Below are 14442 nucleotides of genomic sequence, written 5' to 3'. Positions count from 1 at the left end.
CTCTCTTTAAAAAGGTCTGCTTGCCAAGTTTGCCTTTGGCTGGCACGTGTGAACCTGGGTTCCAGGAAGGTTCCCTGCTCTTGCTTGATAAGAATGGTCTACTGTATAAACTATGTAAACATTATTTTATGATGAACACATGCTTTCCTTCTGGGAGTCTGGAATTTTGGTATGAGCTAGTAGAGGGTGCCCATGTGACAAGCCCCCAGTAAAGACCTCAGATGCTGAATTTCTAATGAGCTTTCCTGGTGGAGAGCATTTCATACTTGTTGCTTCAACTCATTACTGGAGGAATGAAGTATGACCTGGATTACTGCACTAGGAGAGGACTCTGCAAGCCTAAGCCCAGTTACCTCTGGACTTAACTCATGCACATTTTCCTTTGATGATTTTGCTTTATGTTTTTTTTTTTTTTTTCTGAAGTTAGTCATAGCCACAAGTATGACTCAGGCTGAATCCTACAAATCATCCTTGCAAATCACAGAATCTAGGGGTGGTCTCGAGGATCCCAGTGGTAGAGTGACCAATGGAGGTTCTAGTCTCATCTCCTCATAGTTTAGAAACTGGAGTGGAAAATTCTTCTCAGACATCCCAGCAGAAACCCTTGACCTGGTGCTCATTAGTTCTGATTGGTTCAGCACGAGGCACGTAAGCTCCCTAAACCAATCACAGTCAGGGAGATGGCTAGGGTCTTGCTGGCCAGGACTGGCGCATGCCCTTACCATGCAGCCAAGGATGGATCACACCACCCCTTATGCACACTGAAAATCAATTAAGACAAGAAGAGTCAAGGTTTTCAAAAGAAAAAGAGACATTCTGTTGATGTTTATGGATCCTGAGTAAGCAAACAGCACTTCTACCATGGTGGAGCACAAATGTAGTATATTATAAGAATTTGCTACACTTAAAATATCAATCACCAGCACTACCCTATCACAGGTAAGAAGAGCTGAACTTATTTTCTTACCCAACACCTACCTCTTCCTCTTGTATTCCCACCCTAATCTGCTAAACTGAGAAATAAGAGACATCTACAAATCTCTCATCTACCACACTGTATCTGGACATCTATTTCTAATTGATTCTGTTGTTGCATCCTACTTCCACCTTAGTTTAGGCAATGATCATTTCTTACTTGGATTACCAACATGGCCACCTAATTGGATTTTGTTTTTTGGTTTTGTACTATCCAACTCATTCTCCCACTGCAGTGCATTACCTTTTTATACTGGGGACTGATCTTAATCACTCTTCTTGGAGACTGTCAACAGATTCTCACAGTATTCTGAAAAAGCCCAAACTCCTTAGCATGGCATGCCAAGGCCAGACCCCTTCATGACCTAACTCCTGCTTACTTTTCAATCTTCCATCACATTCCCAACCCACCTCCCATGCTCAATTCTTTGTACAAATATTCTAGCCAGAGGGAAGCCCCTGACAGTTCAACAACATGCCATGCTGTTGCATGTCTTCATGACTCTAACCACTCTGTTTTCCTGCCTGAAGTGGCCTATTCCCCTTTTCTTTCATAGAGATATTCCAGCCAATTCACACACCAATTTATCTTGTGTTGCAGGTGACATCTTTCCCAGTTCCCAAAGTTAATTACTCTCTCCATGGTGGCACCACTGTGCTTGGTACATGCCCTTCTATTTCTCACCACAGTCCCTTCGTAGTAGCTGTCTGCCTTTCAAATTTTCAAGTAGAGTGCCCTCTTCATGAAGGTAGGTGTACCGCCTCACTAACCATACACTTCAGTACAGAAAAAGCAATGCTTAAAAACCTGTGGGCTTATTATTGACAAAGGAAAGAGGCCATGATTGTGGGCCTCCCACATACTAATCAGATGATTTGGGTCTATTATTCAACCTCTGTAAGTGTTGGTTTTGCTCTCATAAAATGGAGATTGGACTATCCATCTGTCAGAGGACTATTGTGATGAATGGAGCAAATGTATACAGAGCAACTAGGCTGCAGGCACAGTCTAGATTGTATCAGACACTTTACAAAAAGGCAAAATGTTTCCCCCAAAACGTACCGTACTAATGCAAGATGGAAGCAATAAGAGAGAGAGGGGGCAGGGTATATAGAAACTCTGTACTATTTCCATGATTTTTCTGTAAATCAAAAGCTGTTCCAAAATTTTAAAGTTCATCTGAAAAAAAATATAAGTTCCATTCCTGCCAACCAACCCCTCGTCCCCTCTGCCCCCAAGCCCCTCAAGGGCTGCCTCCTCAGTTTTTGAAAACCCATTATCACATCATTTCAAAAATAAAAAGGATTATTGGCTGGATGGGGAATCTTCTTTTTAATCTTCTAAGATTTTTTGCCATCATGGAATATAACCTGGGGCCTCTTTTGCTATCCAAGCAATAAAAAAGAAAAGCCCCAAATTGTCATAACCTCTTTGTCCCTGAGACCAATCAAAAGGCAAACAAAAAAACAGAAACCGGACTTCTTTTTCTAATGAAGATGTCTGTTAATGAAAAAAAAAATATATATATCCTTTGCTTCTAGGGAAGCTGGTGATATTACCTGGTCCTATGCTGGCTGACAGTGTTCCCTTACATGGCCCCTCCATCCATCTCAATAAGGAATCAGCACACACACCTCTGCCCACTGCACTCTTCCAGATGGGCAAGCCCAGCGCACCGTGCGGAGAAGAGAACAGCTATTTGTCTTCCTTGACAGGCCACGTCCGTCCTTGTCATATATTAGATGCTGCTAATAATCTATGTATATGCATTTAGGAGTGAAAAAAAATGTGTGTCCTTGCAATAGTCACAGAATGACACACGGCGGTTTCCTCTCTTCATGAGTATGTAGATGAGTAGTGAGCTGGTCCCTCTTGTAATTTCAGGGGAAGAGCATAAATTCTAGTGGGTCCTAACAGAATCGTGGCCTTCTAGGGATATGAATGCATTTGGGTCTGGTTAATTCAATCATACTTTCCCTTGGTATCATGTATCCTTCCAGGTACAGGGGGAATGAACGCATTTATTTACTTTCTGAGACAAGAAATTCACTGTTGGCTGTTCAACTCTATCTGCAGCCCTAGAAAAAGAGAAAATTTACAGTTCAAGCATTTTTGAGGCCAGTGTTGAGTATAAACAAGGGAAAAGAAGTCTGAAGCACATAACAACAGGAGCCTGAACACAGGGCTGATTCAGAAAGTCATTCAAAGGGTGTAAGATTGGGAGTCTTCACGGTGTGAACAGATAAACAAGCTATCAAAAGTTCGTATTTCTTCTTCTTCTTCTTTTTTAATATTTTATTTATTTATTCATGAGAGACACAGAGAGAAAGGCAGAGACGACAGACAGAGGGAGAAGCAGACTCCATGCAAGGAGACCGATGTGGGACTCAATCCCAGGACCCCGGGATCACGACCTGAGCCAAAGGTAGATGCTCAACCACCGAGCCACCCAGGTGCCCCTTTATATCTTCTTTTGAGCCATCATTGTCAAACACTAAAAACCACCACCACCTACCTGACTGATCCTGCATATTTTTATCAGTAATGGTGTGCCAAGAAGGGGTTCTTAAAGAGAAAGATTTTGCCCCTCAGGGGGCATTTGATGATATCTGGAGATGTTTTTGGTTATTAAAACTGGGGAAGGTGGTATTACTGGCAACTAGTGGATAGAAACCAGGGATGCTGCTAAACATCCTACAATGTACAGGACCAGACCCCATCCCATAACAAAGAATGATCCAGCTCCAAATGTCAATAGCACCAAGCTGGAGAAACCCTGCACTGAGGCAATGAATCTCAAATCACTGGTGATGTCCAGGCCGCTGTGCAGGACATAAGTGGGCCTTGAATCTGTGCGATCTGAAAAGACCCTACAGGTAATTCTGATACCAGAAGTGGGCCTCCATCCCAGAACAAGCCTTCATGATGATTCAAAGAGCTTCTGCCTTTGGTCAAGACACTTACAGTGCAAATAAGAAAAAAAATTGGCTTCCATTCTGAGCACAGAGTTCTAAAGATGGGCTTTGTTTTTGTCTCTATACATCCATTCCACAGGTATTTGCCTCTTGCCTCCTCTCATTACCTATTGTGTACCTGTCTCTCACTATCACTCCAAGTCCCTGGTACCTTTTATTTGATCCTGTTCCCTCACCTGCCCTTCCCCTAGAATGACCAAGGAGAGCCCCATCCTCTCTACACATCCACAATGGCTACATTCATAATCATAATCTCTTTGCCTTAAGGCAGCCGATTTCAGAGAAATAACAGAAGAGCAACCTAAATAATTCACATTAGTGGCAGATAACCCTAAAATGCCCCCAGAAGTTTATGTTTTGTTTTTTTTTTTTTCAAGGAAGCATGAGTTAGTCACACGAATTTCTAATGGCCTGAGCACTAGAAAGCACAGCTTGTAACATGTCTGGTACCAAGTAGATGCCCAATAAATATTTACTGACTATCTGAAAGATCAAGAAAAGACTTCCAGGCAGAGCAGCTTCCTGTAATTCTTGGTTTAATGCCTAAGCTTTTCACTATCTCTTTCTGCAATTTTCAGTCTAAAATGTTTCTGTTCCATGACTCGATGACATCCCCATCCTCCATGCCCACAACATAACGATTTCCAGAAAACATGTAGTCACACTCCACAATGGAAGGGCCCATCAGGGGATGGTAACTATTCCTCGTGAGACACTAGGAAGGTGTTTACTAAAAATAGCAATGGCACAAATAAACCAGGACCCTGTGGTCATACAATAACATAATCAGAGAGTGGCCTTCTAAGACCCCCAAATCCTTCTCTTTTAGTGATTCTAATCAACCTCCCAATTCAGCCCACTCTCTCCAGTCTACAGCCCTCCCTACCCTCCATCCTTCCTGTACCACTCCAAGATAAAAGGAAAAGCTAGGAAAATAATACTGATAGAAATAACACCATATTTTCTGGATTCTAGGAGGCCACTGATTGTAGGATATATCAAAATATTTTCCAGGAGAAAAAGACCATCAGGCGAATTACTTTTGTAACTCACATCCCAATTTTTGAAACAGCAAAATGTGAAAAAAGCCTACATCGAAGAACTGAGATAATGTAACGAATACCTGCAAAGCACTCGGTGAATTACATATTTTGCCTCCAAACTATTATTCCTATTGAGATTGAGCAATGGAAGTGCCGCCTGTCCGGGAGAGCTGGCCTCAAACCCAAGTCCTGGGACCCTCAAGCTCCATAGCCCGTGCTCTGCAGGTGGGACAAAATCCAGACTCTTCCTCCAGGACCCTTGCCCAGGATCGGGTGGCGTGTCTTACTTATGCTGGGACTGATACCAACACTGCTCCCTCTAATACCAAGATCCCCCTGATCCTGAATCGTAGGTATGTAAACAGTGGGCTCCCTGTAAGGACGACAAAAGGACTCTACTACTAGTCCCAGCAGCATAAGTAAGTCTACTACACAGTGCTGTTCTGTGTCAGGTACTGAGCCAACTTGTATGTGGACCAGGTCACATTAGCCGCACAGTGATACCCTCGGAGAACTGGCATCTCCATTTTACAGGCAGGAAATATTTGAGATGGTACCAAGGCCATAAAGACGGTAGGAGGATGGAGGATGGTGCTCCCCAAAGGAGAGGCCCTGGATCTCTATGTTCCACCCTGGGAGTGGACACTTGAGTTGGGTATGGACGAAGGGAAGAAATACTTCATAGTCACTTCCAGAAGTCTGTCTTTCCTCCCCTTCTGTGGGAGCTTCCAAGCGTCCTCCAGCTCACTCTGCAAAGAGCCTGGATCCCTGTGCATTTACGAAAGCCACATGATCGACAGAGGTCCCGTCTGCCTAGTTGGGGGGTTCCTGAGGAGGCAGCAGTGTGGCTATTCTGCTCCAGCCAACCCTGGCACAGCCAGCCCGAGAATGCACAGCCACATGAGGCAGTAGGTGACCTCAGCGGCTGGGTGTGTGTTGCACCATCAGGGAGCTCCGGGATCTTCCTTGGATCAATTCTGCTCTGTGCTCCCTCTGCTGCTCTTCCTCACTAGCCAGGGCTTGCCATCCAACCGCACCTCGCCCTGCTTCAGTGCTTGCAGATAGCTCACTAGCCTTCTATGAGGGACAGCAAATCCCGCCACTCCCCCTTCAGGATCAGGACCACAGGATTAGCACCTCCAAACCTTACACTAGGACATATCGGGAAGTTCAGAAAAGGAAACTGTACTAACCTGGTGAGAATACTATTTTAAAAAGAAAACACTTTAAGATACCTCCAGCCCAGTCCTTTGCTGTAAGATCCAGACATGCTCAGCCATTTTCGCACAATCAACACTGATTGTGCTATCCACTCAACTTCCCCAGGTCATCCTGAATCTATGTCCTTGGCTTGTCCCAAGGGCACTATCCTACTACAGGCTACAGCAATGTCTTGCTTGGACTGGAGCAGTAGCCAACCCACACATATTGACACAACTTACTCCCAAGGTATTGTTTCCTGCCTCAGCTTTTGAACACTGCAGCCAAAGGGTTATTTTCAAATCTGAGAATCAGAGCATACGTTTTCTACCTAAAACTCTTAAGCCATTTTTTTATTTTTATTTTTTGAGAGACGGTGCATACAAACAAGCTAGTGGCAGTGGTAGGGGGTGGTTTAGAGAGGGAGAGAGAGAATCCCAAGTAGGCTCCATACTCAGCTGATGTGGGGCTTGATCTTACGATCCTGAGCTGAAATCAAGAGTTAGCTGCTTAACTGAATGAGCCACCCAGGCGCCCCTCTAAGCCATCTTTTAACTACCTGTGGAGACAACCCAGGATTGCGATTTATAAGACCCTTCATACTTTTCTTATTTCTGCTACCCACCCATAAATCACCTAGAATCATATACTTTATGGTTTGCTTCTTTATGTGACAAATATTTACTGAGCACCTGTTATGTTACAGGCACTGTTCTGGATGCTGGAAACGTTTCCAGGAACAAAACAGACAAAGGCACTATTTACACATCAGCAGGAAAGACTCACGATGACCAGGTAAAGCCAGGCGCGTCCAGGTACCTGAGTCTTTGCAGCTTAGTGGGTAGGGTGGAGCAGAAGTCTGGATAAATCCTCGCAAACCAGACTAGAAGGTGATGGGTGTTGTAAAGACCATGAAAAGAGCAAGGTGGGAGCAAGAGGCTGGATCTCAGGTTGCAGGATGGAAGGGAACTATCAGGGGGAAGCTCGCTGAGAAGCCGAGATCTGAGCCAAGACTCGCAGGGAGCAGCAAGACACAGCATCGGGAAACAAGCAGTCCTCACAGAGGGCCATCCCAGCAAAGGACCAGAGGCAGGAGCCCACCCAGTCTGTTTGAGGAGACTTAGTGTGTCTTTCAATGCTTGTCTGCACCATCCTCTCGGGGACCTCAGGCCTCTGCATGTGGCCTCCCTGGGGGAATACATGGAGGCTAATGTCACCATGCCTCTTTCCTCCAGAACCTTCCTGACCAGGCCTGCTTTCCCTGAAACATGATGCTACCTCACCCTGAAGTTTCCCTTTCAAGGTACTTTCCACGCTTTTATGTAACCGTGTGTTCAGCTGGACCTAGAATCTAGTGGTCAACAGCGTGGGCTTGGTGGCCAGCGTGGCTTCAGTCCAGGCTCTGTAGAAAACTTGCTGTATCATCTCGGCAAGATACTTACAGACTTTTATGAGGGCTCAGTAAGAGCCCAGTGCCTGACATGTGAAAACCACTTAATAGAAATTAGCAACCGAGACAGCAGGCCTGGGTCTGCCTTATTTATGATTTGATCACCCAGGCCTGTGGCAGGTCTAGGGACTCCAAACATAGAATCAATGAAATGAATGCATGTGGAAAGCAGAGCGATGACGGGGGAGGGGCAGAGAGGCAGGGACTTCTGTTCCCCTCACTCTCAGGAGCTGCTGATTGAGGAACAAGAAGAAAACAAAGATGCAGATGGTAAGGGGAATTATCACCGAGTAAGTGGTGTGCAAGGCAGACTCATTTCCCCACTTAACTACCAAAATAAAACCTATGCAGGGTGGTGATGGCTGTGTCATTCCCCCACGTTCATGGAACAACAAAAAAGAGGCTCAGAGAGGTGAAGGGATTTTTCTAATATAGTGAAAGAAAGCACATCCCTTTCAAAGTTAATGGGGAAAAAAAATCATTAAAACACCTTTGCCAGTTTTGCCAGGAACAGAATTCTGTTTTGGTGTTCTCCCAGTGGTGAGCATCTCGGCTTGTCTAATGGACAAGAACATCTATCTTGTCCACAAACATCTAAGGAGAGAAACAAAGAGCTAGTTCCTGGACTGTGAGCGGAAGGCAGCACGGACAACAGACCCAAAGTGTACGAGGAGGACATGATGTAAAAGGCCGTTGAATTTCCCAAGTGGAAAATCAGCTAGGAATTAGAAAAGTCCCGATGATGAGGAAAGACTCCTAACTCTGGGAAACGAACTAGGGGTGGTGGAAGGGGAGGAGGGCGGGGTTGGGGGTGAGTGGGTGACGGGCACTGAGGGGGACACTTGACGGGATGAGCACTGGGTGTTATTCTGTATGTTGGTAAATTGAACACCAATAAAAAATTAATTTATTAAAAAAAAAGAGGAGGAGGAGGGGAAGGAGGGAGGATGGCAGAGGAGAAGGGAAGAAGAGCAGCCTTGACAAGAAGAGAAATTGACGGGATGAGCACTGGGTGTTATTCTGTATGTTGGCAAATTGAACACCAATAAAAAATAAATTTATTATTAAAAAATAAAAATAAAAAAGAGAAATAGAGACATGACCCAGAGAAATGTTAAAAGTGACTAAAAACTCCTTCAAGGCAAGTGATTATAATCACAAAAGTTCTACAAATGTCTTCTCAATAGTAATACTTTCAAGGTTTTTCATATTCAGCTTTTCTGTGTTATTTCCCACTGAGAGCCACCCCAGCCCTGATGGCTTTGTGGACAAAGCTGCAAGGTAATGCAGCAGACACAGCTGAGCAACACCTACAGTTACCCCATACCCTCTGGTCAAAGTCCTTAGAGAACAATGCACATCATCTTATGCACTCCTCAACAAAGACCCATGCACTGGTCCTGGTCCACTGAGGCCCAGGGAAGTCAGGTAACCCGCCCATGGTCACAGAGTGACCCCAATTCTGCTGCCCTTCCAATGACCATGAGGAGTACATGAACAGAGATCCTGGGGCTCACAGCTACCTTAGAGATGGTGTTCTGGGATGTCAGCAGATGGGCCAGAAGTCTGGAAACCAAAATTTTATTTCTCAGATCCTGGGGAAACCACACTTCTCTAAGGCCCTGATTTTGCCTCCACACTGCTCTTTTCTGAAAGTCTGCATCGCCTTGGGCCTGCCCTCTACACCCAGCTTCATGCGGTCACCTAGACTGTTCTCAACTATTTAACTTAGAGGTCTCTCCACAGAGACTCTGAGCTCCACCATCTGCTCTTCTAGGAGTGTAGGTACACGGTAAAGGGTATTGGATTCAGAGTCGGGTCATCAGAGTTCAAATCTCAGCCATACAATTTAAGAGCTGAGGTGCTGGGCATGCTATTTTGCCTCCCTAAGCTTGAGCTCCCAGATCTTTAAAATGGAAACATTAACAATGATTACTTCATGGGAGTCTTGTAAGGATTAAATGAGTTTCACCATAAAGTGCTCAACAGAGTGGCTGGCACAGAGTAAGTGCTCAAAAATGTTAGCTGTAATTAGTCCACAGTGAGTCTATTAGTTCCTAAAAAAAAAATACCCACAGGTGTGACATATGTGCCCATACTGTGGCACCATGGGGGTGAGCAGGGTAATGCCCACCTGTGCCTGACACTCCTACCAGACCTGTTTTGAGGCCAGAGCTTTACACTATGGCAATATACTCTTCCCAAAGGGAAGGCATTTCTTCTCCAGAATAAAAATAGTATGTTGAACATGGCCTTCTTCTAAAAGGTTCAAATTATGGGGGTATATTTATTATATATGCTTTCATAAAAGCCCCTTCATACTGCAAAAATCAGATATCATTTCCAAATTTTTGTGCAGTAAACCTATGGCACTCGGGTGGTGGACGACTCACGATCAGTGGCCACAGCCCAACTAAGGTGTGCCACCCTCCCAGGTCCATAGCCCCCCAGCCCCACGCCATTAGGGAGCCGGAGAGGCGGGAGGCAGAGCGCAGACTCCACAGCCAGATGGTCCAGGGCTCAGCTCTGCTGCGAATAGCTCTTTGAGCAGGAAAAGTTATTTAGCCTCTCCTGGGTCCAGTTTATTCTGTTTTTCAAATGTATAAAGCTTCTAGATCCGTGCCTGAAACAGAAGACGTCCTTAGGAAATAGTACTTTCCCTTTGCTTTCCAAATACTCATTTATCTGCCTCCTCCTCACCGTCTCCATGTGGATGTCCAATTAGGCATTTCAGATTTAAAGGGTCCCAAATGCAAATCCTCTTCATGCTGTTGTGGCGCAGTCTGCCGAGACACCTCGGGCATCCTGCCCTCTGCTCTCTCACCTGCACATCCAACCAGCAAAACATCCTGATGCCTCCACCTCCAAAATATATCCCTACTATGACGACGTCTTCACTTGCACTGCTCCACTTGGCCCGTGGCTGCCCCATCTCTGAAGTGTTCCCCCTGCTTCCACTTGTTCTCAAATAGTAGTCAGGATGACCCATTAAAAACATCAAACAGGTCACATCACTCCTGCTCAAAGCTGCACAATGGCTGTCCGTTCGCACTGAAGGAAAAGGCACAATTCTCCCTCTGCCTGACAAAGGAGGCCTCCCTGGGGTCAGATGGATCTGACCCACCAGCCCCTGGCTGTCCCGGGCTCATACCATCCTATTGCTCAAACAGGTCAGGCCACATGGCTCCCAAAACTTCACGTTTGCTGTTCCTTATGCCTAGGACACTGTTTCACTTTCCTCCAGGCACCTGGCATACTATTCTCTCAACTTCTTCAGGTTTCTGCTTAAATGTCACTTTTTTTTTCTTTGAGAGAGAGAGCACATAAGTATGAGTGGGGGTGGCGGACAGGCGGAGAGAGTCTTAAGTAAACTCCATGCTGAGCACAGAGCCTGATGCAGGGCTTGATTTCATGATCCTGAGTCAAAATCAAGAGTCAGATGCTCAACTGACTGAGCCATCGAGGCATCCCAAATGTCAACTTTTTTGTAAGAGCTTCCATTATGACCGTATTTGAATATTAAAACAATGCGTGTGCACAAAGACAGAGGCAATCCTCATCTGCTCTCAGCAATTTCCTCTGGAGCAAGCTCTAGTCACCATCCAATATATTATGTATTTTACTTGTTTATTGTCAGTCTTCTCTCCACTTAAATATACACTTGCCAGGGGAGGGGCTAGGTTTCTCTTATTCTTGCAACATTCCCAATAGCTGGGAAACAATTTGGCAACTATTAAAAGCTCAGTTATGTGACTGACTGGGTGGCTCCTCATTCCAGCCATCCATGGCACATCCAATTCTTTTTGCTGAGAAGCAGTGGCTCTGAAAATCCTCCAGCAGTCGCAGCTGGTGTTAAGGGTGCAGACTGCTGCTGCAGGGAGGCAGGAACCTGCCATTTAGGTGAAGCCAAGGCTCAGAGGGCATGTGGACATCCCCAAGAGGCACACAAAGCTGCCCGTGGCAGAGGTGGAGGATGAGTCTAAGCCTTTACTAAAAGGCTTCTTACTAGAGTCTCCACATAATGGATTTAGATGAGGGAAATCTCACAGCGCCATTAAGGAGTCAAGCATATGTGATCTGAACACAAAAGCCCCAGATAACTTGCTGTTGTAAAACAGAGAAAAACGAACAAGGCCAAACTGCATTAGTGTCACTCAAAATGTTTACGGTGAAGGATGCCAACTGTAATTGCCTTTAAGAGATGAGAACTCTCCCTTTTGGATCAGAACTTTCTATCTGCGCCAAGGGGCTTTCTTCCTGTTCCATGACCTGGCTTCTATTTGTTCCAGTTTAGAAAAAAATAATTACAAAAAAAAAAAAAAAAAAACCCTCAAAAAACAAAAACACAAAAAAAACAACCTCCTCCAAAAGAGTACCATATGGAGAAGAGGAGAGCTTACTTATTTTCCTTTCATCTCCGTATTTTCCCAGAAAAGTTAGAGTGGGCATGGGAAAACCTCAGATGTTTTTATACTCCTTTGCTGGTGATAGATAAAAATATAAGGCAGCCTGCCTTGTTTGTGGGCGCCTTGAAGGCAGGTGCTGTGTTCTCGACAGTTTTAGGTAACAGCAGCATCTAATATATTCTTCTGCACAGCAGGGACCTAACAAGTGCTAGAAATAAACCAATAAAAGAATAAACAAATAAAATGCAGCTCATTAACTCAGTTGCTTCCATTCAAGTGCCCCATCCCTGTCCTGACCTTGGCCCATACACTCTGCTCTGCCCCAGTATCCCAATCCTTGGGCGGCTCCCTTTCCACAGATGATATTGGGGAATTTAACACCACGATTATACTGACGTTGTTACTGGCTTCAGAACCCTACCAGCACTATGGCAGGTCCTGGCTGGCACAGAATAAATGGGATCTCCTAGCTACAATGCAACAATTAGTGACCACCTGTTTCAGTGATTTTGCTAAGTTAGACTTTCTCCAGGGAGACTTGTAGCTTTAAATGCAAATTGCAGGTTGAGTTTCTGGGCAAACAGACTGATATGGGAGTCAGCATGCAGGAGGTTAATTTAGGGAGCTATCTTAGGAAGGGCATCTGGAAAGGGAAGGTAAGAGGACTGGGCAGGGGAAGAAATCCAGCTGTGAGGGGGGTTCTCCAGGGAGTGTTACAGCAGACCCTGCAAGATTCCACATTCCCCAGGATGGGGGGTATGGCCCCGGGCATGTGACTTCACCTGTGGCCTACACCAAGGGATTAATAGTTGATTGCCATCTGCAAGTGGCATTCCCAGCAGCTGCAGTAAAAGTCCTTTATTCCTAAAGGGGAATGTGGGCATTAACTGCCCACAACCACTTCTCTCAAGCAAGTCAGAGCATGATGACTACCTCCTCTGTGATGCCCTCCCAGCTGCCTTCTCCGATCCCCTCCAGGAGAAGTGGTAACTTTCATTCTTGCTCATCTCTTTATTTCCAGAGTCCAGCATGTCAGTGACACCCAGTAGAGATGCAATAAATGTCTGCTGAATAAACACATCACCGAATACTCGACATGAGCATGAAAATGGGAGTACCACAGAATTATTTTTTAAAAAACTGTTCCCCAAGGTTGCCTGAATGGCTCAAGTTAGTTGAGCATCTGACTCCTGACTTCAGCTCAGGTCATGATCTCAGGGTCATGAGATTGAGGCCCACATCAGTCTCTGTGCTGGGCAGGAAGTCTGCCTGGGATTCTCCAGCTCTCTCTGCCCCTCCTCCCTCATTAAAAAAAAGAAAGAAAAAAAAAAAAACAAAACCAAAAACCTATTCCCAAGGAGTTCATTCAATGTAGTCAGAAAAACAAGCAGAAATAATAGGGGAACTTGACAAGAGATGTACACGGAAGTCGACAGATATGTGCATTCTGGTCTGAACTCTGGGAAGAACTCTAACTCTGCATGCCTTCAGCTGCAGTTTCTTTGTGAATTGAAAGGACAGACCCCAACGCTCTATGAAGACACAGAGCTGAGACACCAACTCAGTCTCAAAAGTTTTGCTAAATGATGTCTTTCTTAGTGTCATTATTGACATGGGTAAGGAAAGTTTAAATTTTGATCCTGACAAGGGAAAGAGTCTGAGGGTCAGGGTATCTCCCACATGATAGGCTGAGGACTTTTTTCAATTAACCTGGAGCTAAGAGATTCCCCCTCCATCCTCCCACTGCTCCACCCTGGCCAAAGAAGCAGGCAGAGACTTGAGTAGGTAAGGAATTTACTCTTCTATCCATGAATGGAAACAGAAACCAACTGGAATATCTTGTAATTTATGAAAATGTGGTGATTTTAAATCACTGAGTAGCATTTCACCTTCATAGGATAAGGAGCTACAGGGAAGCAGCAGGAGAGATTTTATTTTATTTATTTATTTTTTTTTTTAGCAGGAGAGATTTTAAACAGAGCCAGAATGAGATTTTTAAAGAGAAAACTAAGAAATAAAAAAAAAAAATCTGACTCCCAAATTTATCTCTCACTGCATTTGTTTAATATAGAGAAGAATTTGTAAGGACGCAATTTTAAGGAAGACATCTGGAGGGGGGATTAAAATAAAAGCCCAAGATTTGTGCTAACTTGTTACTTCTCCCATGTATCTGTGCCAGAGTCAAGTACACCTACCAGGCTCACAATTGCTCACCACATCATCTTATACACCCTGAGGCAGTGACAAGAGTTACAATAATGGCTAAGAAGAAACTAACCAGACAAGAAGGAATGTCTTATGAAGTGAAACTTATATACCTCCTTAAAAAAATTATAAGCCAAAATATTAATGAAAGCAAAAGCCCTAAGAACAACAACAACAAAAGGCCCTA

At 44.7% G+C, this 14442-nt stretch overlaps 1 protein-coding gene across 5 annotated transcripts in view; it reads right to left on the bottom strand.

The window, feature by feature from the left end:
• LARGE1 (LARGE xylosyl- and glucuronyltransferase 1) overlaps positions 1-14442 on the bottom strand; it is a 527056-nt gene that overhangs the window by 210010 nt on the left and 302604 nt on the right. The gene's annotated exons all lie outside the window — the stretch shown is intronic.

Source organism: Vulpes vulpes, chromosome 16, assembly GCF_048418805.1.
Source record: "Vulpes vulpes isolate BD-2025 chromosome 16, VulVul3, whole genome shotgun sequence".
Taxonomy (NCBI): Eukaryota; Metazoa; Chordata; class Mammalia; order Carnivora; family Canidae; genus Vulpes; species Vulpes vulpes.
This window is presented reverse-complemented; position numbering and strand designations above follow the sequence as displayed.